This window comes from Sapajus apella, unplaced genomic scaffold, assembly GCF_009761245.1.
Source record: "Sapajus apella isolate SASKATOON/1434 unplaced genomic scaffold, GSC_monkey_1.0 scaffold2, whole genome shotgun sequence".
In the NCBI taxonomy this organism is placed as follows: domain Eukaryota; kingdom Metazoa; phylum Chordata; class Mammalia; order Primates; family Cebidae; genus Sapajus; species Sapajus apella.
The window spans coordinates 13855925-13882260 of NW_022436942.1; the positions used below are offsets into that span (position 1 = coordinate 13855925).

Below are 26336 nucleotides of genomic sequence, written 5' to 3' on the forward strand. Positions count from 1 at the left end.
CCCACCTGTGTTTTCTTTTCCTAAGTTGAACATGCTCATGCGTCATGGTTTTAAGTCTTTTTACCATCTAGATTACTTGACTCCATAGACTAGTTTTTCTTCTTTTATGGGTAGGGTAAAGCACTGAATGCATCATTAACAAATGGTCTGGTTTGCCTTGAATAGAGCAAAATTATGAATCTCTGTCTTTATCTTCCTAAACCGGGCTTCCGTCAATGGAGCCTAAGGTACGCTAGAGCTTTGGGTACCAGCATATTAAGCATACTTGTCAGCGGACACCTGTAGAGATGGTTTCGTTTTGTCTTTCTGATAGTTTAACTACAATCTCCTAAGTTTCTGCTTTCCTTCGTGTATTTGTACACTTTGTTTTTAGATCTCAATTCCTTGCCTTTTATTGAGCCCTATTTTAATTTTTTGGCAGGTATAAGTTATTGGATCCTGATTCAGTTGGATAGGAAGTTCACCACCACCCTGCGCTTCCTCCTAACCAGAGATGTGAACAGCTTGCCTTCTGTGTCGCCATTCAAGTCACAGCTTGTGCCCGCCAGGCAGGAGCTGAGCAAAGGGGTCTTTGGCAATGCATGAACCAGCCCCTGCCCTCATTAGTATGCTGTGGACACACTCACTATTAGAACGATTCTCCAAGTTGGTCAATCCCAGTGTACCATCTAGTCAACAGGAATATCATGAGAACATCCACAGAGGCCTTATGATGCCCAGTTCTCCCTGATTCCTTCCTTAAATTTCACGAACAATGGATCAGTAATACAGTTTCCAAGTTGTGGAAAAGAAGCATAAAATCATGCCACGTGACATGAACCCATTTTGAACCAGCGCAGCGCTCTTTTACAATCTTTTGATTCACCTTGGACTTTCATTCTGTCTTACCAATCTTCATTTCTTCTTTCTATCTGAAGACAATTTTCTTTAAAGAAGCTGAATATAACCTCAAGCACCAGAAATATTCCATCCTTGATTTGCTATATGAAAATATTCATGGTATTTTAACAAAAGAGCCCATTCCTAAAGCCAAATTTTGTTGTCTGGATGATTTCTGTAATCCTCAGTTCATTCCCATCTTTGAGTTTCTCACTGAATGTACCTTTCCTCGTCATCCTCTTACATTCACTCAAAATACTTTTCCTTCGATTCACCGTTGATTCTGTGCCTTTCTAAGGTTTAGTGTGACCTTTTAAGATAAAAGCAGCCTTATTGGTTTCCATAGCAACACTCACTTTTCTTCTCATTAGGATTTTTGGGGTTTGCCTAGTAAGAGCTTCTAAAATTCACGAACACTCTCCTGTTTTAGAATTTCATATCCCAGAACTATGTTCCTGTTGCCTGAGAACTTCCAACCTAAGCTTTACCACTCATTGGTTGTGTGACTCAAGATGGTTTCCTCTAAGCAAGGAACAGTAAGACTTCTCCCAGGCTTGAATCCATGTATAAGTATAAACGAGGGTCCCACCAATGCTTGGGTACTGAATGGCCATCTGCTGTCCTGGAGGCAGTGCCTGTTAGAACTCAGCTTTGGCCAAGAGAACCCTTGCCCTTTTGCAAAAGACAGCCGTCAGAACAGTTGCAATTTGGTGGTGAGTTATGCGACTCTTTCCTTCTCCTACATGTCCCTTCCACTCCTTAGTTCTCGTCTTACAGAAACCCAAGGGTGAGTGTGTTCAGTGTTACACAATTTGGTATTGAGATTGAAAATGGCAAAGCAGTTTATTTTTCATTCTTGCATTAACATAAAGCACAGAAGCTATATAAACGTGTCTAGGCTGTTCTTAATGTCATCTGAATTTCCTTTGAAAGAAAAAGACATTTGAAATTGTGCCTAGGTGGATGAGAATGTTTATCACTTTGGGTCTTGGATTTTCCTAAATGGAGAGTAATCTCTGACCTTAGGAAAGAAATGGTTCTCAGCAGGCTTGATTCAGCTGTGTCCTAGTTTCTTGGGTCCCAAGTCTCTGGACTAGCTTACAAAGGTTGTTGCAGTGGTCTTTGGGGAGTGCCTTCTGTATTTGGCTCAAAGTAATATGGAGACAGCTAACCATTAAAAAAGAAAACGGTAGCTAGCTGCCACAACCAGCTGGAGAAACTTACCACCTCTTGACTTTAGATGTGTGCCCTGTTTTTATATTTTGTTTGAGAGTAAGATGTTAAAGGTGTATCCTGGGCCTCTCCGACAGTGATACAGTCTCCGGATCCTTTGGATTTGACAGCCAAGCTTCGTTCTCCTTTCACTCTTAGCCATTTGTGTTTCCACTCTTCTGTGCCAGCCTTGCCTGGGACACTCTCATGGTCTAAGCGTCATTCACTTGTCTTGTCTTTTTTTTTATTTTAAGACAGTCTTGCTCTGTCACCAGGTTAGAGTACAGTGGCGCTATCTCAGCTCACTGCAATCTTCGCCTTCGGGGTTCACGCAATTCTCCTGCTGCTGAATGGCAGGACAGAGCCGAGATCCATATCACTACTGCAATGCTGGAGGATGTTCCATTTTACCACATTCGGTGGGAGTCTCCTGAGTAGCTGGGACTACAGGCACATGTCACCACACCCAGTTAATTTTTGTATTTTTAGTAGAGATGGGGTTTCACCATGTTGGCCAGGATGGTCTCAATCTCTTGACCTTGTGGTCTGCCTACCTCAGCCTCCCAAAGTGCTCGGATTGCAGGCGTGAGCCACCATACCTAGCTCTTGTCATTCTTATCTCCCTCCAGTTTATTTTCTGGACTAGAGAGTGGCTGAAATCCATTTTGAAGAATATAAGTCAGATTATAACATTCTCTTGTTGAAACTCTTCAGTAGCTTCTTACATTTTGAGATAAAAGCATTCTTTCTAGTCCACGGTGGGGCTCATGATCTGCCTGTGGAATATCTCTTCAACTGCATCTCCTAGCTTACCATCCATCTGCCAAGTGATTTTTTGCCTCAGGGACTGTATATATTTCCCCCTGCAAGGACCAGTCCTCTCCTTTCTCACTTCATTGACTGCATGCCTAAGCTTCAGTGTAACCTCCTTAGAGAGTTTATTTAACATTCTTATCTAAGTTAGGGCTCCTTGTTACATTCTTTAATAGTCATTATTTTCCCTTTGGCAATTATCATCATTTGTAATTCTCTCCTTAAACTTTGTCCTCGAAAACTGTCAAATTTATAGGGCTAAAGACCATGTTAGTTTATTCTAGCCCCCACAAATTTTACAAAGCCTGATACATTGTGTGTAATGAAGTATTTGCTGAATGAATATATAGGTGAATGGATTAGTGTGAGTCCTCTCACCAAATGAGGTAAAATGGAACATCCTCTGGCATTGCAGTAGTGACATGGATCTCGGCTCTGTCCTGCCATTCAGCAGCTTTGTAATTTTCACCTCCCTGTATTTCAGTTGCCTTTTGCTTCACTCCCGGATAATGATCTTGACTTGCCCTGGGGATGTTGTAAAGATTAAATGAGTCATTTTGTAGGTGAACATTCTGGGGACTACATGGTAGAGTGCCTTCTCATCCTTAACGTCATTGCTTTGCCTTGTGATATTCCAGATCACGACTAGCAGAAAATAACAGGAAAGGAACTGAAGGATCTGGAGCTAGGCCAGCACAGAGGCTTGGGGATAGAGCAGGTACTAGCACAAAAGGTGAGCGTGTGTGTAGTTGGGGATGTACAGAGTGGCGTGGGGTTATCCCAGGCACTAGCCTGTACTAAGGTCCCCTTTGGGATGTGAGACAGGACTAATGCTTAGTCTCAACAATTATTTTACCATTTCCATGTGGAGGCCATGTGACTTAGTAGGAAGACCCTCAACTGAGATGAGTTACATCAAAATAGAGTCCTGACCTGCCACTAACCAGGTTTGTGGCCTTAGAAATATATTCAACCTGTGTTTCTTTGTGTCCTTATTATAAAATAGAAATAAAAAACAGTGTTTTTCTTGCCAATCTTAAAGGGTTGTTATGGGGAAGTATTGAATGAAATTTATGATGAAATGTATAAACATGCTTTGAAAATGTATAAGGTATTATATACAGAAAGTAGTGTTTAAATTCAAAATTGTGGAAGAATGCATTTAACCGTCTAATGTACCTCCTTTGCACATGCTTTATACATAAATTTCCTGGAAATACATTTTAGCTGAATAATTTTATTTGCAGTTAGAGTACTTGTGAATATAGTAACTATTATATGTGGATTTGTAAAATCTTTTGGGAAAAGAATTTCCACACATCCTGATTGGTCTAAGAGTAGTATGTTTTGATCAACATTTGTTAGTGTTCAATATTCTCCATGTTGAAAGAATAATTACATTTGCATATGTTTTAGCAGTCATCATGCAAACATGGTAAGAGTGCATGTTTGCATGATTGCTAAAACATATGCAAATGTAATTATTCTTTCAACATGGAGAAATCATGCATTTAGAATATAAAATCCATTATAGAGAGACTGAGCTAGAAAATGTGCCTCTAGCTAACACCATCTGAGTAGACTACCACCTACTGACATCAATCAATTTTAAGCTATACCACCAGTTAGTATCTTAGTGAGAAAAATACCGTCACATTCAATCTATGCCATTGGTAAAATTTACTGTGATTTTAGAAGAATTGAAATATTGAAAGTAGATCTTAGAATGAAGAACACATCCTCTCGTTCTTCTGGTTAATGTTGTATCTTGGTTGCCTGAGCATCACAGGCTGTAAGGTAGCATCTAGAACCGTGGGCACTTCTTCCTTTCCTCAGATCACCAATGTTGTACTCTCACGATGCTGTCAACCCTGCGGTACTTCTGTCTCTTGATAGGAATTAAAATGCTTTCCTTAGATATGTGAGATTTTAGGCTAGAACAGAAAATGGTTGCAGTCGTGTTCTTCTAATTAACATGTTTATACCTTATCTCAGAAATTCTGATGAGATTACAAAAGCCATACATTAAACTTTAGGTTTATGGAGAAACATTTGGCAAGAGCTGCTATATTTATTTTCATAGATCCAGGTTTCAAAAGCTTAGTGAGAGCTTAGAGCAGGAGTTTGTAACTCTGGAAGTTAACATTCTATGCCCCGTTGTCAGAGTTGTAGATGCCGCAGACCTGCCCTGTGCCATCCACGTGTTCTTTTTTGTTTTTGTTTTTGATTGAAATATAATTTACATAGCGTACAATTCACCCATTTTAGATGTACAGCTGCGGCCAGGCACAGTGGCTCACACCTGTAATTCCAGCACTTTGGGAGACCAAGGAGGGCAGATCACTTGAGCTTACAAGTTAGAGACCAGCCTGGGCAACACGGCAAAGCCCCATCAATACAAAAAGTTAGCCAGATATGGGGGCACATGCCTGTAGTCCCAGCTGCTTGGGAGGCTGAGGTGGAAGGATGGCTTGCGCCTGGGAGGTGGAGGTTGCAGTGAGCCAAGATGGCACCCCTGCATGCCAGCATGGGCAATAGAGGGACACCCTATCTCAAAAAAAGAAAAAAAAAAACTGCCTTTCAGTGGTTTTTTCAGTAGATTCACAAGGTTGTCTAACCACTACCACCAATTCTGGTTTTTTTTCTGAGATGGAGTCTCGCTCTGTCCCCAGGCTGGAGTGCAGTGGTGTGATCTCGGCTCACTGTAACCTCTGCCTCCCGGGTTCAAGCGATTCTCCTGCCTCCCAAGTAGCTGGTACTACAGGCACCCGCCACAACGTCCAGCTAATTTTTTGTATTTTAATAGAGATGGGGTTTCACCATGTTGCCAGGATGGTCTCGTTCTCCTGACCTCATGATTCACCTGCCTCAGCCTCCCAAAGTGCTGGGATTACACATGTGAGCCACCGCACCCAGCTAATTCTAGAACATTTTATCACCCCCAGAAAGAAACCCTGTGTTTATTAGCAATGACTACTCACCATTCTCTCCCCTATGCACTAACCACTAATCTACTTGCTACTTCTATAGATTTGCCTATTCTAGACATTTCATATAAATAGAATTATATAACATGGGTTTTTTTGTTTGTTTAATACATTTTTTTTCTTTCACTTAGCATGGTATTTTCAAGATTGATCCGTGTTGTAGCATGGATCTGTACCTCCTTTTTATGGCTGAATAATATTCCATTGTATGGCTATATCACATTTTACATTGATCAGTTAACAGACATATGGGATACTGTCACTTTTTGGCTGTAATGAACATTCATTGACAAGTTTTGTGTGAACATATTTTCAGTTCTCTTGGGTACATACATAGGAGTGGAATTGCTAGATCTTAAGATGTATGTTTAACTTTTTCAGGAACTGCCAAACTGTTTTCCAAAGTGGCTGCACCATTTTACATTCTTACCACCAGTGCATAAGGGCTCTTATTTCTCCATACCCTCACCAACACTTTCTATTGTATCTTTTTTTTTGTTATTCCCAGCCCTGTGGGTGTGAAGTGGTATTTCATTGTGGTTTTGATACGCGTTTTCCTAATGACTAAAGACGTTGAGCATTTTTCCATGGGCTTATTGGCCACTTGTATGTGTCTTTGCAAAAATGTCTGTTCACATCCCTTGTTCATATGTTCTATAAGAGTCTAATATTGGCATTAAGTCCCCAAGTGTTCCAGTCTAAGAACGAACCTGTCATCCTTCCATGTTCCCTCCCAGTCTATTAGGAAAACCATTCTGTACTGTCGCCAAAGCCAACAACCAGAGAATTGTCTCCTCTCCCCCATTCAGCATGTCTAATCTGTGATTGTGTCTCCTAAATTCTTTCTCTTTAATATTTCTCAAATCCATCTTTTTCTCCATTTCCACCCATATCCACTGTCACCATGTTGCTTCAGGCTGTCTTCCCGTTTCTCTTGAAAAACCTAAATGACCTCTTCACTGATCTCTCTACTTAGTCTGCCTCTCATCTCTCTTCTGCATTGTCTGGAGCAAAATATGATGCTAAAAACCCTTCTAGGGTTACCCAAATTCTGTTATCTAATAGCCAGCCTCCTAAAAGGAGCCTGCAAAGCCCTGGCTCCATCTCTTTTCACTAGTGCACAATTTCTTCAAATTAGAGTCCAAGATTGGATTCTTCTCTGGATGTCCTCCTTGACTTAAGACATCTCCAATCTCAGCTTTGCTTCTTCTCCTTTTCTTCCACAATACCTTCCCATATTTGTGTCATAGAGTTTATTTCACAGCAGTATGTAATATTCTGGATGCCCTGCCCTCACTTCTGGTTTCGATAGTTCTTGGGATTAGAGTAGCACTTCAGATGTTTGTTCAGCAAATGTCTGTTGAACACCCACAATGTGCCAGGCCCTGTGTCGGGTATTGGGGGCATCTAAACATGGTCCTGCCCCTAGATGAAGGGCTGGGAAGGCTTCTCCCTGGGGCAGTGTAAGGCAACCTGTAAAGAGTGGACAGAAGTCAGCTGAGAGAAGAGTTGGGGATGAGAGTGACTCACCCACATGGTACAGCATGTTTGAAGGTCTTGAAGTTAAAAATATTACAATGTGTCTGAAGAAAAAGACCAGACAGTAGACTCAGAGGAAGCATTTCCTGAGGCTGTGATGGAGGCAGGGGTTAGCTCATACAGGGTATCGGGCCAGGTTATAGAACTTTGGATTTTATCCCAAGTGCATTGAGAAGTCATTGTAAGGACTTTGAGCAGGAGACAGGATGTTGTCATGTTCAGGTTTTACTTTAGAATATCCACAGAGAGACCTTTCATGTGGTAGTGGTTTGGAGGGACAGCAAGGCTTGGATGCAGGGAACTAGCTAAGAATGTAGCATAGAGGCAGTGTGTCTAGTGGCTAAGATGTAGATTCTGGAGTCACAGTACCTGCATCCAAATCCTTGCTATGTTACTCTAGGACCTTGGGCAAGTGCCTCAATTTGCACATCTGTAAAATGGTACCATTAATATTACATACTCCTTTGAGTTCTGAGGATTAAGTTAATTAATATGTGTGAAAAACTTACAACAAATCTTGGCATGAATGAAGTGTCAAATATAAAAACATTTGAAAGTAAAAGATTTTAAATGACTTTAGTAAGAGTATTAAAACATTATTTGTAATACATAAATAAATGATAAAAATGAAAATACTGTGAAAACAAATCCACAGGAGAAACTCCGGGAAGATGATTGTTTCCATTGCAGTGTACCTTTATCCCCTTGTTCTTAATATCTGAAGCCACGTACAGGATAGTGGTGAATCCGTGTATGACATCATGCACAGCAAGGTGTGCCTCCAGAGGCACCAGTCATGCTGTTATCTGTGTGACCATCTGTACTTTGCAGCGTGTAATGGGTACAGCACACAGTGGGTGCAGCACACAGTGGGTGCAGTGAGTGGCTCATACCTGGCCTGGGAGTCGTTGACAACTAGTTTTTATCCAGGTTCTTCTAGTTTTGGCTGCATTACTCTGGACAAAGTTTTACAGGCTCAGGGAACCTCAGCTTCCTTAAGTGAGAAATTGGGTATCCTCAGGACCCATTGGAGAGTGAGGGTGTTAGATGACAATGCACAAACAGCCCTGTGCGTAGCATTTGCACCGTCATGTGTGATGGTGGCAGCTGCTGTGATTTTTTTTTTTTATCGTCTCTGGAGTAATTCTTTTCCCCACTGGCACTTCCATAGCTCAAGTGATGCATCTCCTCCTGTGCATATTTGTACATGATATTGTAATGTTCTTGATGTAAGCGTAAACAGCTCTTAAAAGGAAAAATTAAAATTCCAGCTCATTACCTGCTGAGAATTAGTTGCTACAGAAACAGTGAATGTTTCAGTCATGGTCAATAAGATGGTGTTCCGTGGATGCCAACCTAGTTTTTAAAATACAGCTGTGGGTTTATCTATTTGAGGGAGGGGCAAGTGTGGGACCTGCTGCTCTATAACCCAGGTTCTTCACTGCCAGAGCAGAGCGAATTCGGCCAGAGTCACTGAGGCAGGGAAGGCTTTGCGGATGGCCCCAGCAGGAAGCAGGCTGCAGCCTGTGACTTACACGTTGTGCAGGCTCTGATGTTACATGGTCTTTACAGGGAATCTTAACAAATCCTTAATTTCTAGATTATATTAAGCGGGGGCTGTAGATTGAGCAAAGCAGACCCATGGTTTCAGTGACCTGGCTTGTAAGAAGTCTGACTGGCCTTGAGCTGTTCTTGGTGTTAAGGAAACAGCTGTGAAACCCTGGTAGCACACTGGAGGCTTAGGACCAGCCCGGGCGGGAGCGCGGTCCTCATGCATTTGGCAGCCTTCTGGTAACCGACACTGCTCTCAACCTCGTCGAAGTCCCGAAGTCCTATTACACCTTGCTAGATGTGGTGAGACACGGAGACCGTAGTGGCAAAATGAAAACTGTAACCAACCCTGTGGAAGCACCCCGGAATGTAATATGGGCGTTTACACCAGTTGGTGTAATGCCCAGGAAAAGGCCATGCATTTTGTTCCTAACTCTGTTTTTTCAGACATCATAAGCAAATTCTAAAAGAACGTTTGCTTTCTTTGCTGGATAAAGGTAAGTCATAAGACATTTCCCAGAGAGGAAGCTACTTTAAAGTAATTGTATCAGCTTTGATGAGATCCTAGCCTGTTTTGTTTCCGTGTGGCTTTATTTAGCACCAATATGGGTCTACGGGAGGAGGCAGGAAGGTAAATTCAGGACGAAAGTAAGAGGGCAAAACAATCAAAGGGGAAAGTTTAAAGATAAAAAGTTTGAAGGACTATTGCTCTGGCATAAAATAGAATTTTGACCACGTCTCATGTGCAGTAAGTGACTGATTAATGTGAACGCTGTAGAGATGAAAGCATGGAAGCTGTGACTTAGCATTAGATTAGCACAGACAGATGAAAGTGTCAGCCAAATGTAATGCTCCAAATCCAGATCAGGAGGCAGGTTACAAATTACCATGCACTGTCTTAAGTTCGATAAGCATTCGAGGATCAACTCAGCTTTTCGGTACATTTTTCTTGGTTGTGAATGAGCCACAGGAAAGGCTGGAACTGGAGGTATTTCTTCAACAAACATTTGTGGAATGCCTGCTATATGTGAAAGGTAGGAGGGGGAAAGCATGGAGTGTGGGACAGAAGGGAGCAGTGTGGAGAAATACTGATGAAGACCGGCCTCGAAGAAGCTCATCCCTTGGGAGGAGCGGCATGGACTCAATTCTAAGTGGCGGAAGGGAGAAAGGGGAAGAGTGCTGTACTAGTTACCTATTGCTGTACAGGTTATCCCAGTTTCAATGGCCTAAAACGAGTACTTACGATGTCACACTGTTACTGAGGGTCAGGAATCTGGGAGTGACTTATCTGGGTACTTCTGGCTCAGTCTCTCATGAGGTTGCCATCCTGATATTACCTGGAGTCTCAGGCTTCTGAAGGCTTGAGTGGTCCTGGAGGATCCTATCTGAAATGGCTCACTCCCATGGCTGGTCAGTTAGTGTTAGTTTTTGGTAGGAAACCTCAGTTCTTTGCCATGTGCCCTCATGACATAGTAACTAACTTCCCCATGGTGAATGATCCAAAAGAAAGAGCAGAGGAAGCCTTGATGTCTTTTATTACCAATTCATACACTGTTACTGCCACTATATTGTATAAATTAGAGGCAAGTCATTAAGTCTTGTCCACACTTAGGAGGGTGGGAATTAGGCTTCACTTGTTGAAGGGATGAGTGTCAAGGAATTTGTGAATAGCTTTAAAACCACCAGAGGGGTTAAATGTAGATACCAGGAAGTACCAAAGTCAGTGCTCCAAACCCCAGTGCTAGAGGAATTGGGTAGGCTGTTTACATCCCAGTGGGAAAGGAAGACATCAGAAAGACAGGGTCGAGGAGCCCTGCTGAGATCAAGGGACACAGGAAGAACAGAGTAGAAAAAAAACAGCTTGACACAAGTCTCTTGGCTTTCCCTCTTAGCAGTTCCATACTCCAGTGGCACCCCTCCCACATCTGACATGATAACTAGACTGCTTGGAAGAGGATGCTTGGAGTTTACCACAGACATTGGCTTGTATAAATTCATGCTGAGAAAAAGCTCTTGTGCTGAGTTGCAATTTTAGGGAATTTGTAAAGTGAGCTGGGACCCAATAGTCATTGTTATATGTTAGATTATATGTAATATATATAACATTTTACATGTAAAATTTTATATGTAAAATTTTCAGTGCCACAAAAGAAGTAGCACTAGAATATCCATTTCCTCAGCAAGGCAATTTACTTCCATAGAAGGGTGCGGCTCACAGATGGAACAATGGTGAGTGCACACCTAGGCAAGGGAGGGAAAGGGGTACTTATTTCTGACGGAGGTTGCCCCCACTGCTGTGACGTTCCCCTGTTGGCTAGGGTTAGACGGCACAAGCTAGACTAATCCCGATTAGCTATTTTAAAGAGAGCAGGGGTACGAGCCAGAGTGGCAAGGTGGGTAGTTTGGTGGGAAGGACAGTTACAGGCTGGTCAGAGCAGGTAGCCAAGGGTGACCTAGGTCAAAGCAGGTGATGGGGGTAGGTGACTGGAGCAGGTGACTGGGATGAGTCAGGACAGAAGGGAACTGGGAAAACAGATGTGAACTACTGATTAGGACTGGTGGAAAAGGTTGTTTACTGAAACTACAAGGAAGTTAAACTTTAAAATGGAGGACAAAGAACTGAATGTACTTACTGATTGAAGAGAAACTTGGAGTTCACTTTGTCTAACACTACTTATGTATTAAGTGGTTACTACTGGTCGAGAACAATGGGTCTTATAGGGAGTCTGAAAAGTATACTTTTTAATATTTTCTCTAGCTAGAAAAAAACCTATTAGAAGTGAGACCTTTAAGCCAAGTGTGGTGGCTCATGCCTGTGACCTCAGCACTGTGGGAGGCCAAGAAAGGTGGATCATGTGATCCCAGGGTTCGAGACCAGCCTGGGCAGCATGGCAAAACCCCATCTCTACTAAAAATATAAAAAATTAGCAGGGCAGGTTGGCACATGCTGGTAGTCCCAGCTACTCAGGAGGCTGAAGCATGAGAATAGCTTGAGCCCGGGAGACGGAGGTTAAGTGAGACCTTTAATAATCTAGAAGAGATAAATGATAATAAAGGGCTAGAAAAAGTGATCCGGAGAGAATGCAGTTGGAATTCAACTGAGGGTGAAGTTCATGGTGGGGAGGTTTGAGGGCAGGGAGGTCAGAACTAGGAGCTGAACCCTGAAGGGCATCTGGAATTGGACTAGAGACACAGAGGAGGGGAGGGTGTTACAGACAGTGACGGCGATGGGGTGGAGGGAAGGAACCGCATGAATAAATGTATCTCTGGATGGCAGTTTGTGGGGTGGTTCGAAGCAAGCTGCTTGGGCAGAGCAGTTATTCTGGGGAGCTGAGGAGATCTGGTGACGTCTTTTTGAAAAATTTGGACCAGATCCTTGTCAGGCTACTAAATAAAATGGAAAGGCACCTTCTTAGAAGGGGCTTCTTTAGAATCCCTCCTTAATGTCAGACAGTCTTCACTCTTAATTGGCGAGAATGAACAAAAGGAAAAATAATCATCCACAGTATTTGACTAGCCAGCCAAGTGCCCTTTCCCTCTGCCAAAAGAGCATTCATTTGGCCCTAATAAGGAGTGGGCATTTTTCTTCCAGTAATACTTTGTATTATTGCCAGTTTATCATTTCCCATTATGAGTGCTCAAATTACCATCTTAAAGCTTCACCTTTGAAAAATAATAATCCCCAAATAGTCTGTTGAGGACTTTTAGACTTCAAAATTATTTTCGAAGGTCATACGGGGGAAACAATTTACTCAAATTTGTGCCATTTCTTGTAGGCTTAGCTTACTTGAGTTGCACATTGAAAGCATGTTTCTCATAAAAACATTTTACTCATCTTGTACCAATGTGTATGACTCTGTTCCACTATTATTTTACGTGATAATTCTAGTTTTAAGAATGACTATTTATTTAAGAAGTTCTCAGTGGAAAATAAAGTGGTTAAGGGCTAAAGAGAGGTTTAGATTTGTAAAACTAATTTTCCTGCATGAATTTCAATATTTAAAAAGTTTTCATATATCTAAGTATGTTTCGTTACTGCAAAATAAAAGTAAATTGATTGTTCTAAATTGACAGCAATGCTAAATATCCTGCAATCCTGCAAAGCTAAAATTCTACATAGCAGACAATACTAGCAAGTACTTCTTGTACAGTTCACAAATTCTGGTGGCATGAGAATGTCAGCTAAGTGGCCAGTCACTCTAGGTTCATGCTCTCTTTAAGTATAATGACTATTTCTGATTTTTTAAAACCAACATTAGTTCTTGCCTTACAAGTTATGTACCATGCTTCAACGGTAACGTCATACCCAACTTTATTACTGCAAACTTGCCTTGTAGAAGAAACGCCCACTTTATTACATTACCTGTAGACCAGACTTTTGTAGCCTCGGCACTAATAACACTTTGGAGGGGATAATTTTTGTTGTCGAGGGCTGTCTTGCATATTACAGAATGTCTACCAGCATCCCTGGCCTCCGCCCACTAGATACCAGTAGCACCATCACCTGGCTGCTGCAACCAAAATGTCTTCAGAAATTGCCAAATGTCCCCTGCAGTAGAGCCACCGCTCTAAACTTAAAGCGTTGGTGCTAGCAGATGCACGTGCAAAATGAGATTATAACGACATGGATGAATGCAGCTGGAGGAGGTCCTTATGTTTCATGATTAGATTTATTGTTTTGCCAGTTTTTATCGAGAGCCTCAATAATAGAAAAAGCACTGGGAATGAAATTAGGATACCTGGATTCTGACAAATTGGGCAATGATCTTAGTCATATTTAGTGACTATGTTTTCTATGTCTGTCAAATCAGAGAATATCCCTAAACCCTTTGCCAGCTTTAAAATTAAACCCATTTTTTTCCCTGAAATCTCAGTTCTCCCATTTCATTCACCTTGATGCTCCTGCTTAAGACAATAGCTACCCTATACTGCCTATAGTAAGAGTCAGATTAACTTGTGCTTAACAAGCAAATTAAAAAATTTCCAGAGTTAGGTTTACGGAGAATAACAGTATTGCTTCTTCATGTTTGCTTTGTTTTGGAGAACATTAATGGTTATATTACCCTAAGTGTGAAAGTGAGTCCAGTGAAAATTCACTTGTGGGAAATGGAATGCAGGCAATCAGCTATTTAGCCATAGAATTAGTAACCCTTTTGCATTTTGAATGAGTATCTCTGAATAGGAATATTTGGGCTATAAAGTCCACATTTGTGAATAATTGGGTGTGGTTAAAGTTATTTTTACTTAACAGCTGTGAGCCAGGCGCAGTGGCTCATGTGTGTAATCCCAACACTCAAGCAGGAGGATTGCTTGAGCGCAGGAGTTTGAGACCAGCGTGGGTAACATGGTAAGACCCCCATCTCTACAGAAAAAAGAGAGAGAGAGAAAAGTTAGGCTGGGTGCGATGGTTCACACTTGTAATCCCAGCACTTTGGGAGGCAGAAGCGGGTGGATCATGAGATCAGGAGTTTGAGACCAGCCTGGCCAACATAGTGAAACCCTGTGTCTACTAAAAATACAAAAATTAGCTGGGTGTGGTGGCACATGCCTGTAGGCCCAACTACTCAGAAGGCTGAGGCAGGAGAATCACTTGAACCTGGGAGGAGGCGAAGGTTACAGTGAGCCAAGACCATGTCATTGCATTCCAGCCTGGGTGACAGAGTGAGATTCCATCTCGAAAAGAAAAGAAAGAAAAGAGAAGAGAAGAGAAAGAAAAGCCAGGTGTAGTGAGACTCCATCTCGAAAAAGAAAAGAAAAAAAGAGAGCGAGAGACAGACAGACAGATGACAGACAGATAGATTAGCCATGTGTAGTGGCATGAACCTGTGGGACAGCTACACTGGAGGCTGAGGTAGAAGAATCACTTGAGCCCAGGAGGTGGAGGTTGTAGTGAACTGAGATTGCGCCACTGCATTCCAGCGTCAGTGACAGACTAAGACTCTGTTTCAAAACAAAAACAAAAACAGCTCTGCGGGTGGAATCAATGTTGTATAATATAATTTCTGTGAATTTAAAACTTTGAGTGATTCTTAGGATTGTTTGATATTATTCTACCTTAGAGAGCAAAAATCTTCATTTAAAAAAGTTGAATTTTCACTAAAGCATTTAAAAAGATGGAAATGATGTCTATTAAATTAGATTATAAAGGATAAATTGGTGTTTTACTATAGCTCTGCCTTTATAAAAGAATGATTGGAATCTCTGACTGATCGATTTTCTCAGCACACTTTTTAAAGTTGATTATTCCATGAGTCATATATTTCTAAATGCAATAATAAAGTGCTGACTCACTTTACTACTTCCAGGTTTGTTCCATCAGAGAAGATAGATGTCTGTACATATCTATAAAAGCTGTACACCAAGTTCACAAAGATTCTTTTACACTTCATTTCATTCCAGGTTTCTTTCTATTTCACCCCTCTAGAAATAACATTCGAAGAGGCATGGGTTATGTCATCAAAATAAAGTCTTTGAAAGAGGCCTAAGGATTATATATCATTAATGCATCCGAAAGCCTTGAAGACCTGATAGAAGCTCAGAAGTATTCAAGTCAGTTTGCCTCTCTTAGACATTCAAGTTTGTTTAGGTCACAGCCTTATCTGGAGTCAAAAGCCCTTGTATCTGTTCTTTCATGGGGAAACCTCTCTCAACAGCCTTGTTTTCCAGCTAATCACTCTCACTATCATCATCCGACCCTATGAACTCTGGACTCTCCTGGGGCCAGCGGCCATCTTACATCCTGACCCCCAACTTCTTTATCTTCCGACTTTCCAATAGATTCTGTTTCAGATTTCATCCTTTTTATTTCAATAGCCCACTCTCTGGGTGTTTCATGATCTTTGCTCTCTGCATGACTTTCCAGGTAGAAAACTCCAGAGCAGAGTTTCTCTGCAGTTTGGTATACTAGATCTCAGAAGGCATTAGGGTAACACAGGAAATGGTGACCCATGGACCAGATTTGCACATAAGCTTTTTTTTTTTTTTTTTGGTTTGGCCCGCATTGTATTTTCAAAACTCTAGAAATTTTTCTTAATATAGATTCTTGGCTTTTTTTGAAATGCCAGGAGACTTGGTAACACTAAGCCATATTCCCAGTCAGCTGGAGCTGTGTACAACCTGCCCCTTTAGAAGGGACACATGCTCTCCAGTTTGCTGCAAGCACCATGGTGCCCTAGATACAGCATTCTGGCCCAGGACGTGTTTGGGTCTGTGCCCTGCTTAAGGAAATGGGACTTACTGATTCCTTCCCATAATTCTTAGCGGTGAGGGTTCGTTTCCTCACCTGCCTCTTTCTCTATAACCATATGGTCCTCTTCTGGAATTAAAAGATCTATTACTGGGAATAAAATGGAGAGTAAGACATGTATTTGAATATACAAGGTGTGCGGTGTGTCTGACAAGGAGAAAGCAACCTGCAAAAAGTCATACAATGTCAGTAGAGCCAGAAATACCTGAACAAATAGAAAAAGGGGTGGCTATAAATGTCAACTGAAGCCGATCAACTGTTGTCAACTCCATGTCTGAAGATTTTGTAGTTTAAATGAAACTGTTAGTATTATCTAGTTATAGTTTCCAGGACTTGAAACTTGAGATTTGTTGGAATGTTTAATTTTAGTGCTTCCTAATGCTAGCCGGCATTTGCTGAGAGACTGCTGCTGTGCCAGGCATTTTGCAGAATCGCTGTCTAATCCTCAAAAATGCCTGGAAGGAAGGTGGTTGTAGTATCTCCAATTCAGAGGAGAGAAATGAGGCCCATGGCTTATTTTGCTAGTAAGGAAGCAAGTGGGATTCTAACCTAGTCTAGTTCAATTTTTAAGCTGATACAATTCTCAATAAATCTCATTGCCTGTCTCAGTTTCCAATATCGTCTTGCTTGTATTATATTTTGTTGCAATTAGGCAGGCCTGAGACTCGGTTTTCTTATCTAGAAGAAGGGAGGTTTAATGCTTGCTCTTCCTGCTGCACAAGATTGTTGGAGTGTTAATGAAGATAATGTATGTGGAAGTGCTAAGTAAATGATAAAACACGAAATAACTAGAAGAGAGGGTGCAGTTTCATTTTCCCACGCCCAGTCAGTCAGTGTTAAGCCGTGTTCATCCAACAGCCCCATCGTTTCTGTGGCCAGGAAACTTACTAGCAACAATCCAAACTGCTGTTAATTGGAGCAGGGAATATTGGAATATGATCCTTTAGAAGACAGAGGTTACAATGATGTTGTAAATTTAATCTTTACATTTGGAAAAAGAAGCGCCAAGACGTGCTGAGCCTTTCAACATTGAGTTGCAGGAGTTGCATCAGACAGAGATTCAGTACGTCATAATCGGGGTCATCACTGTGTGACCTTGGACAACTTGAGAATTTTCTACAGTTCATTTTCTTCATCTGAGAGATGAAACAGTTTATATAAATCATTTTTAAAGTCTCAGTTCTGATTTTCCCATAATTATCAATTTAGGTGATATAGAGCTTTGTGCATGTTTTGTTTTTGTTTTTTTTTATGAATATGTATTAAGAGCTTTAGGCTTGAAAGGTATACTTTCAAAGGTTTTGATTGTTGATTCCTTACAGCATCCCCTCTGATATGGTTTGGCCGTGTCCCCATCCAAATCACATCTTGAATTGTAGTTCCCATAATCCTTACACGTCATGGGAAGGACCCAGTGGGGTAATTGAATTATGTGGGTGGCTACGCACATGCTGTTTTCATGATAGTGAGTTCTCACGAGATTTGATGGTTTTATAAGGGGCTTTCCCTGCTTTGCTTCGCACCCCTCCTTCCTGCCGCCATGTGAAGAAGGATGTGTTTGCTTCCCCTTCTGTCTTGATTGTAAGTTTCCTGAGACCTCCCCAGCCATGTATGTGAGTCAGTTAAACCTGCTTTTTAAAAAAATGACCCAGTCTCAGGTATTTCTTCATAGCAGCATGAGAACAGTCTATCTTCACCTCTTCACCTCCCCAGAAGACAAACATTCATGCATACTTTCTCTTTCAGCCTCCTGGGTTTATGTAGTTCTCTGTTAGCACATGTCTTAATCCTTTTTAATTCCGTGCTTCTGACTCTTGAATGCCAAGAAGTGAAAGAGAAGCCTACTGAGGAAATTCTAGGCAACGATGGATGTGCCTCCTCCTTGAGTTATGTCTATGCAGGGTCTTTGTCCCTTGGGATGTGAAGGGTCTGGTGCCAAGCATGGGTGTCAGATGATAGCTTTGTTTCTCCTCATTCAGGTGACCTACTTCCTAACTTCAGATTTTTTGAATGCAAAGCCTTGAAGGCTTTCCATTTATGATTGTTCCATAAAACAATAAGCAGTATGAATTTGGAAGAGGAATTAGGCCATTATTTGACTGACTGATGTGAATGAATTGCTATTCAGAGCTCTTAGATTACTAGCTGCAGATGTGAAAGGATCATTTTCTGTCATTTGCTGAGACAGTTAACTTCCTCCAAAATGTGGCCAGTGCTATTATTAAAGATAATGCATCGTGCTGTTTAAAATGCAAGTCATTCCAGGGTCCATTTTGAAAATAGACATCTGAGCATCTTGCTTTACCTGTTGAGCCGGAAAAGGCCAAAAAAAAAAGAACAAATTAGTGTTTCCAGAGCTAGATGTGAAAATGTAACCTCCACCTATTTTGCGATCTGACCTTGCTTTTTACACACTCTTTCTCCCTTGTTTTTTGGATGAAGGTTAATGAGGAACTAGAATCAAAGGTCGCATGCTTCCTAGTGGCTTGCTGCCTAACATAGCCACTTCCGTAAGATGCCCCTCCCCGTCTCTTCCAGGGATAGCGTTTGCTGCTGCTGCTGAAGCTGGATCAGTGTACATGGTTATGGAATTCATACGTGTATCCAATTATGGTAATTGTCAGCCTGTTGCTACTAACTTAGCCTCTGACTTTACAGATTTTTAGCTCATTTGTGTTTGTGCATAATTTGAGGCAAATAATGAGAGATTAATATGCAATGATTAGAATAAGGGAAGACATAAAATCTTTAAACTGGATTTTAGATTATATCCTCTTGAAATTCTATGAATTAAAAAAATGTTGTCCCCCTTAACTGTTCATCTTCCTTGCCTGGCGAGAGTGAGAGGTATTTAAAGCTCCTGGATTTTACCAAAGCTGTTAAATTATAAAGAGGTTATAGCTGAGGAATACAACTGACATGGAATAATAGTCATGTTTGCCTGTATCTCCTTATTTCCTTAGAGCCTTAAGATTTTAATGACCAGCATTTCACTCTTCCTTTCAATTGAGTAGTAGACAGAGTACAATATGACTAAAAAAGTTTGAGGACAGCTTTGGAAGCTTTGGCAGACCTGCCAGGACACTGTAAGAATGGCAGTTTGCTCACAATTTCTGCCCTGTGGAGGTGTGGACAGTAGGGGAGAGAGGCTGCACACTTGCAGGTGGTTTCTGAAAAGCAAACTTTTAGGAAAGAGATGAGCCACAGTTCCCTTTCTGCTGTGGCAGCCAGAAAGCCAAGAACTGCATTTGAGGCTTAATTTATTATTTATTTATTTATTTATTTATTGAGTTGGTGTCTCTCTCTGTTGCCTAGCTGGTGCAATCTCAGCTAACCACACCCTCCTCCTCTCAGGTTCAAGCACTTCTCCTGCCTCAGCCTCCTGAGTAGCTGGGACTACAGGCACAGACCACCATGCTCAGCTAATTTTTTGTATAAAAAATAAATAAAAGAGACAACAAACTAAATACATGAAACCATGGTTTGTGGGACACTGGACATCAGGCGGCAGAAGACAGTGATCTCTGAAAGATGGGAAGCAAATGGGGTGAGCCCTGTGATTGTCCCCACATTGAGAGATTGTCCCCTTTTCAATTATGCTTTGAGAGGTCTCCACCCAGGCAGAACCAAGCAAACCCTCTGAGTTGAAGAGGAGTTGAGAGACTGAGAAGATCAAGAAGGCTAGAATTCACGGAACAGTGTCCTGGAGAATACAGAGTTGCACAGAGGGAGAGTTCTGGAAATCTGCAGAGAGTTTGCCTCAAGCATTCAGCAGGGTTCTGATTAGCATATCCCTATGAGGAAACCAGCTGGAGAAGCCATCCAATGCATTAGAGGAAACAGTACCCAGTGCTTGCACAGAGCCAAGAATAGTGCCCCTTCCATCAACCAAATGGGAAAACCTCATTCACAGTGCATTAGGAAGGGTCTTGCCTTAAATAGTAGGGGATAATTAGCTGTAGACTTAACACAGTCTCATCCCACCTAACACATCATAAAAGGAAAACCTGAAAGGCTCAAGCTCTTTCAAAGTAACTATGTTCCTTTGTTTGAGAATATAGCCCAAGAATATTTGTGGGTATACAAAAATATCCAGTACCCAATAAGCTCAAAATCAATGTAAGGATCCAACAAAAAATTATCAGACATGCATATGTTATATCAGGAATCCAATTAAAAAGTATCAGACATGCATATTATCCGTCCATAAAAATCCAGTTAAAAATCATCAGACATGCATTTGTTATGTCAGGAATCCAAATCAAAAATTAACAGACATGCATATTATCCGTCCATGAAAATAGGATGCAGTTGTTGCCTTTCCTCTTGACAGTTCATTCACAGGCCCAGAGACCTGGAATAACATGGGTGCTTTAGATGGAAAAGTCTTGAACTTTCTACTGATAACTGGAGGGTTGGATTCATACAGCGTGAAATCCCAGGGAGCCAAGGAATCAGCCCCAAATGTAACACATTAGCCCCCTGATGTTGGGTCCTAAGAAGTCACCTTTTGCTAATTAAAACCTAAAATCTGTTCTGACTCTTGGGCTTTATGTCATGACAACCTGTTTCTGTTCACTGCCTCAGAGATAATCCTGTCTGGGTTCTGCGTGTGTCTAGAGCATACCTTGCCCCTTTCTGCCTCCCTCAACTTTAGATTCAGTAGCTCATTGGACGTGCTGTCTGATATCTTTGTCAGTTTCCAACTTAAAAAGTCTGCAGTTTCACTTAGAGCAGTGTTTTATGTGAAGAGCAAGTGGATTTTAGGGAGGGCTACCAACATGGTGGTTTGCCGGGAACTGAGAGGGTGGGGGAGCTTTCAGCACTAAAACCAGAATAGTGCCGGGCAAGCTGGGACAGCTGGCCACCCTAGCTTTTGGCCTATTTCTTTACTATGATTGGGATCAGTATATTCTCTCTCACATGGGGAAATGTTTCAAGAGCATTCTAACACAGTGGTTTTTGCTGACCCTCCTTCTACGTTTGACTCTGGAAAGTACCTGCTTTAGGAAACTACAGTAGTGAACAGATGTCTAATCCCTGAAGCTTATGCTGAGGCTATACTGTGGGTGAGGGTCAGGGTCATAGGAACCATCTCTTGACCATTGGAAGACAATTTTGGTCTGTCCTCCCTCTTCTTTCCCAAAACACACATACTTCTAAATTTTTTACTTTTATGTTTTTTAATTTTGCTTTTGTGTTACCCTGCCTTCCAGAAGAGAGTGACAAACATTTACCTATTTCTGATGGATATGAAATGATTTAGGAGGCACGTTCTCTCAGTGCCTGTTAGATAAAAGTAAAGCTTTGATGTGATACCCATGATTTCATGGGTATTACTTAGGATGAATCTACCTAAAAAGTAAATGTGCTGTAACATTTTTGTAGGCCTTACAGTATGCCAGGCTTTCATGGGTTGTTATAAAATTCATTTAATCTTCATAACCCTGAGGTTAAATACTACACTATCCTCATTTTTAGGTTGAGAAACTGAGCTACGAGTGACTTGCCAAGGTCACTCCTGCCCACCCCGACCCCTGTGACCACACCAAACAGCAGAAGTCCTGTGCACATAAGGCAAAGGGTAATGCTTGTGGAGAGTGATTAAAGTGTCAGATGTGTTACTTTTCAGCGTTAAATGCTAAGATTTTTAGACTCTAGATCATTCCTGAGTTGCAGCAGACCAGAGTAGCTTTTATGAAAAACTCTGGCTATGTGCAGGTTGGGTGGCCATCCATTGCGGTGAGAGTTGCCTGAGTTATTTAGTTTTCTCCAGAAATAAGTTCTACAGTGTTACACTTTTCAGAGTACAATAGTAATGTGCTGCTCAGCTTTAAAGAAAAACAATTGATCTCTTTTGAACAATACAGAAATCAATCTTAATTCTGTATATGAGCAACAAACAGATGACAGTTTTGGCTTTTTTTTCCAGGTTTTTTTGTTGTTTTTGTTTTTTGGACTCCTCCCCAGCCATTTATCAAGTTTGTTTTGGAGCTAATAGCATCTATGGAAATTAATTTGAATGATGTGCAGCTTGGCCATCTCTGTAGTACTCTGTGAAGTTTGTCTTTGTTCTTCTTCCCTACCTACCTCTCTTCCTAATAGGGTTTTCAGTGCACTTGACTTTGAAACTACCCCCTTATCTTCTATCGAGAGACAGACATAGAAAGGAATAGGCCCCTTTTCCCTTGCATATATTGTGGGAGTGATGATGAGGATATTGTTCCCTTTAACAATGAATCTTTCCCATAGGAAAACCCATGGGAAGAAACATTTCCTCTGAACCAGCTCTATTTTCCCTACAGAACTAGCAGTGTTGGGCTTTGGATGATGGAAAGTTGTGACAGTGGCCACAGTTCCCTTTCTGTTGTGGCAGCCAGAAAGCCAAGAACTACATTTGAGGCTTAATTTATTATTTATTTATTTATTTATTTTCTGAGATGGAGTCTATCTCTCTCTCTCTGTTGCCCAGCTGGTGCAATCTCAGCTAACCACAACCTCCACCTCCCATGTTCAAGCAACTCTCCTGCTTCAGCCTCCTGAGTAACTGGGACTACAGGCACAGACCACCATGCTCAGCTAATCTTTTGTATTTTTAGTAGAGATGGGGTTTTACCATGTTGACCAGGCTAGTCTCGAACTCCTGACCTCGTGATCCACCCTCCTCATCCTCCCAAAGTGCTAGGATTACAGGCATGAGCCAGTGTGCCTGACCACTGAGGCTTAATTTTTAACAAGTATCTCAACTGTGGTCAGCAATGAATGCTGTGCATTGAAACTCCTCCCACTCTTGATATTTCCTTTTATTCCTTTTTCCATAATCTTGAATTGTACATGTTTTAACATTTGATTGTATACATTTGTAAAAACTTTCATTTCCTCATAGGATGAAAGCAAGGTGTTTTATTAAACATTTCAAACACGTAGAAGTGTTGAAAGAATAATTTAATGTGTACTTAAATATCTTTCACCTAGATTCAAGTTATTAACATTGGCTTGTTTGCTTTATCTTTCTAAATGCATTTTTTTTCCTTTGAATCCTTTTGTATTATCTAACCCTTAAATATTTCAGTCGGAATCAGGTAAGAACAAGCATATTCTCCTACAGAAACACAAAGCATTATTGCCCCCAAGAAACTTCTCATTGATTGATGACCTATGGTCCACATTTGCATTTACCCCCCCATCCCAGAAATGTCTTTTTATGGCCTTTTTATTATAAGGTTGAACTTTTGAAGAAACCAAGCTAGTTTTCTACAAAATATGATGTTTTAATTTTTTCTAGTTGTTTCCGTATGATTTTTAGCCCAGTTCTCTACTCCTTTTTTTCTCATACAGTTAGATTGGGAAGAATACATTCTGGGTGATGCTGTACATTTCAAGTTGCATCATATCAGGAGGTGTGGCCCACACATGCAGCGTCGGGTCTTCCCACTCACAGGATCCATGTTTAATCACTTGGTTTTACCATATCTTTCCCTTGTAAAGGCATGTTTGTCTCCATGAAATTAGCAAGTAATATGTGAGGAGACACCATGTAACTACCCGTTTGACAATAATCTTCCATCTGAGAGATTTAGCATCTGAGGATAGTCTTTGCCCAAATCAATTATGTCATTGCTGGTTGCAGACTGATTATTTTCAAATTATCAATTCCACTATGTACGTTATGCCATTTTTCTGTAAAGAAGAACATTGCCTTATTATTTCTTAGTCTGGGCTGCTGTAACAAAGCATCACAGACTGAATGGTTTATAAACAAGAAATTTATTTTTCACAGTTCCGGAGGCTGGAAGTCTGAGATCAGGGTGTGAGCATGGTCAGGTTCCAATGAGGGCCCTCCCCCTGGTTATAGACTGCCACCTTCTCATAGCCTCACATGTGGGAAAGAAAGCCAGAGAGCTCCCAGGGTCCCTCTTATAAAGACACTAATCCCATTCACAAGAGCTCCGTCTTCATGACCCAGTCGCCTCCCAACAGCTCCATGTCCTAAAGCATCCTATTAGGGGTTAGGATTTCAACATATGAATTTTGGCAGAGACGCAGTCAGTCAGTCCATAATGCTTTATTAACTGGGGGGGAAAAAACTAGTTTTTTTCTCAACAAGATAAGTCAGTGTTTAATTTCTCTCCTTTAATTATCAATTTTCAGAATAAGCAATAAGTATAATAGTTACCTTCAGTGTAGCAATTTAGTTTTGTTTATTTGTTTTTGGAGACGGAGTTTCACTCTTGTTGCCCAGGCTGGAGGGCAATAGCGTGCTCTCTGCTCACTGCAACCTTTACCTCTTGGGTTCAAGGGATTCTCCTGCCTCAGCCTCCCAAGAAGCTGGAATTACAGGTGCCCGCCACCATACCTGGCTAATTTTTGGGTTTTTAGTAGAGTCAGGGTTTCACCATGTGTTGGCCAGGCTGGTCTTGAACTCCTGACCTCAGGTGATCCACCCACCTTGACTTCCCAAAGTGTTGGGATTACAAGCATGAGCCACTGCACCCAGCCCTAGCAATTTAGTTTTATTTCTCTTTTTAATTAGTGCTGTAAATTTAGGGATTTGTTTTTCTCTATGTTAACATCTGTTTGTTTTTGATGTTAATTATTTCAGAATTAACCAGTATTAGCCCCTTCAAACATACTTCTGTGTCTTTCTTTGGGTGCTTTTATGCTTTCTGGCCTTACAAGCTGCCTCTGCCTCACCTTATACTTTTCCTGACTCATGTCTGGAACCAGCCATTTTGCCAAGAAACACTAGTTTCTTTCAGTGAGGAGTAGTATTTAGATACCAAAATCTGAATGTTTGGAATGCTCACAGTCCTGGGATATTCTTGTTTCGAAGCCCTTTGAGTAGAGAGCGTTAGACAATACAAGTATTTCAACAGTTGACTTCATACTGACAACTCCAATTCAAATTTAGCAATACAAGGTTTTTCTCCAATTTATATTTATTGCCTTACATTAAAGATTATGGCTCTTAATAACATTTTCTGTATCCCATTCTTACCTGGCAGGGGAGATAACATGATCATGAAAGTGGTTTTCCCAGGGCGAGTTTTATCTATTGCACTCTGGATGTGCTGACCCCTGTGATTGCCCCAAAATGGGAAGCTCGACTGCATAATTTGTGGTAGTGGGGGACTGTGTTTATGCTTCCCTCTAAAAATATGTATATTTCACATATACATGTTATTAGAATATATATCTTATATATATGTTATATTTTTAATATGTCTTTATATCTCCATATATAAATAGTTTCAAAAGTCAGTACTAATATTTCTAACAGTAAAACTGCTGAGGACATTTTGAGACTTTTTTTTTTTTTTAACATTTTTCCCCTTTAGATTTTTGTGGTATAGTTGTTTAAAAGTCACTTGCTTGTTTGATTGCTGATTTGTATTGTTAGATTACCAATTGCTGTACAGTTAAGTTTTTAATTATTGGGTGTGCTTTTAAATATTTTTATTTTCAGCAGTTAAAAGTATTTTTTAAAAATAAGATGGCTGGGTGGGGTGGCTCACACCTGTAATCCCGGCACTTTGGAAGGCTGAGGTGGACAGATCACGAGGTCTGGAGTTTGAGACCAGCCTGGCCAACATGGTGAAATCCTGTCTCTACTAAAAACACAAAAATTAGCCAGGCGTGGTGGCTGGTGCCTGTAATCCCAGCTACTTGGGAGGCTGAGGCAGGAGAATCGCTTAAACCCAGGAGAGGGAGGTTGCAGTGAGCTGAGACTATGCCATTGCACTGCAACCTGGGTGACAGAGCAGCACTCCATCTCAAAAAAATAAATAAGGTACAAATACTACTATGATTGTCCAGGTTCCGTTTCTATCTCTATTCTTCTCACACATAATCCCTATAGGTGTCCATTTTTACTAATTACTAGTTTATTCTTTCAATGTTTTCATTTAAGATATATATACATATATATTCTTATTTGCTTATGCAAAAGAGCATACAATATTGCTTTTTTCATTTACAGTATTCTAAACATCACAGTAATGACACAGATTTACAAACCCTCCACTCCCACACAAAGCTTCTCTTGATGAAATACTCACTAAAATTTGTTAGCCAGAGGTTGAATCTGAGCTTTAAAAGAATATGAAAGT

At 41.0% G+C, this 26336-nt stretch overlaps 1 protein-coding gene and 1 non-coding gene across 3 annotated transcripts in view; both read left to right on the top strand.

Annotated features, from left to right (window-relative positions):
* Window positions 1-26336, top strand: part of PPM1H (protein phosphatase, Mg2+/Mn2+ dependent 1H) — a 291024-nt gene that overhangs the window by 55286 nt on the left and 209402 nt on the right. The window lies entirely within an intron of this gene.
* LOC116528190 lies at window positions 25218-25380 on the top strand. Its single transcript, XR_004258914.1, has one exon. It is a non-coding gene; the product is annotated as a U1 spliceosomal RNA (small nuclear RNA).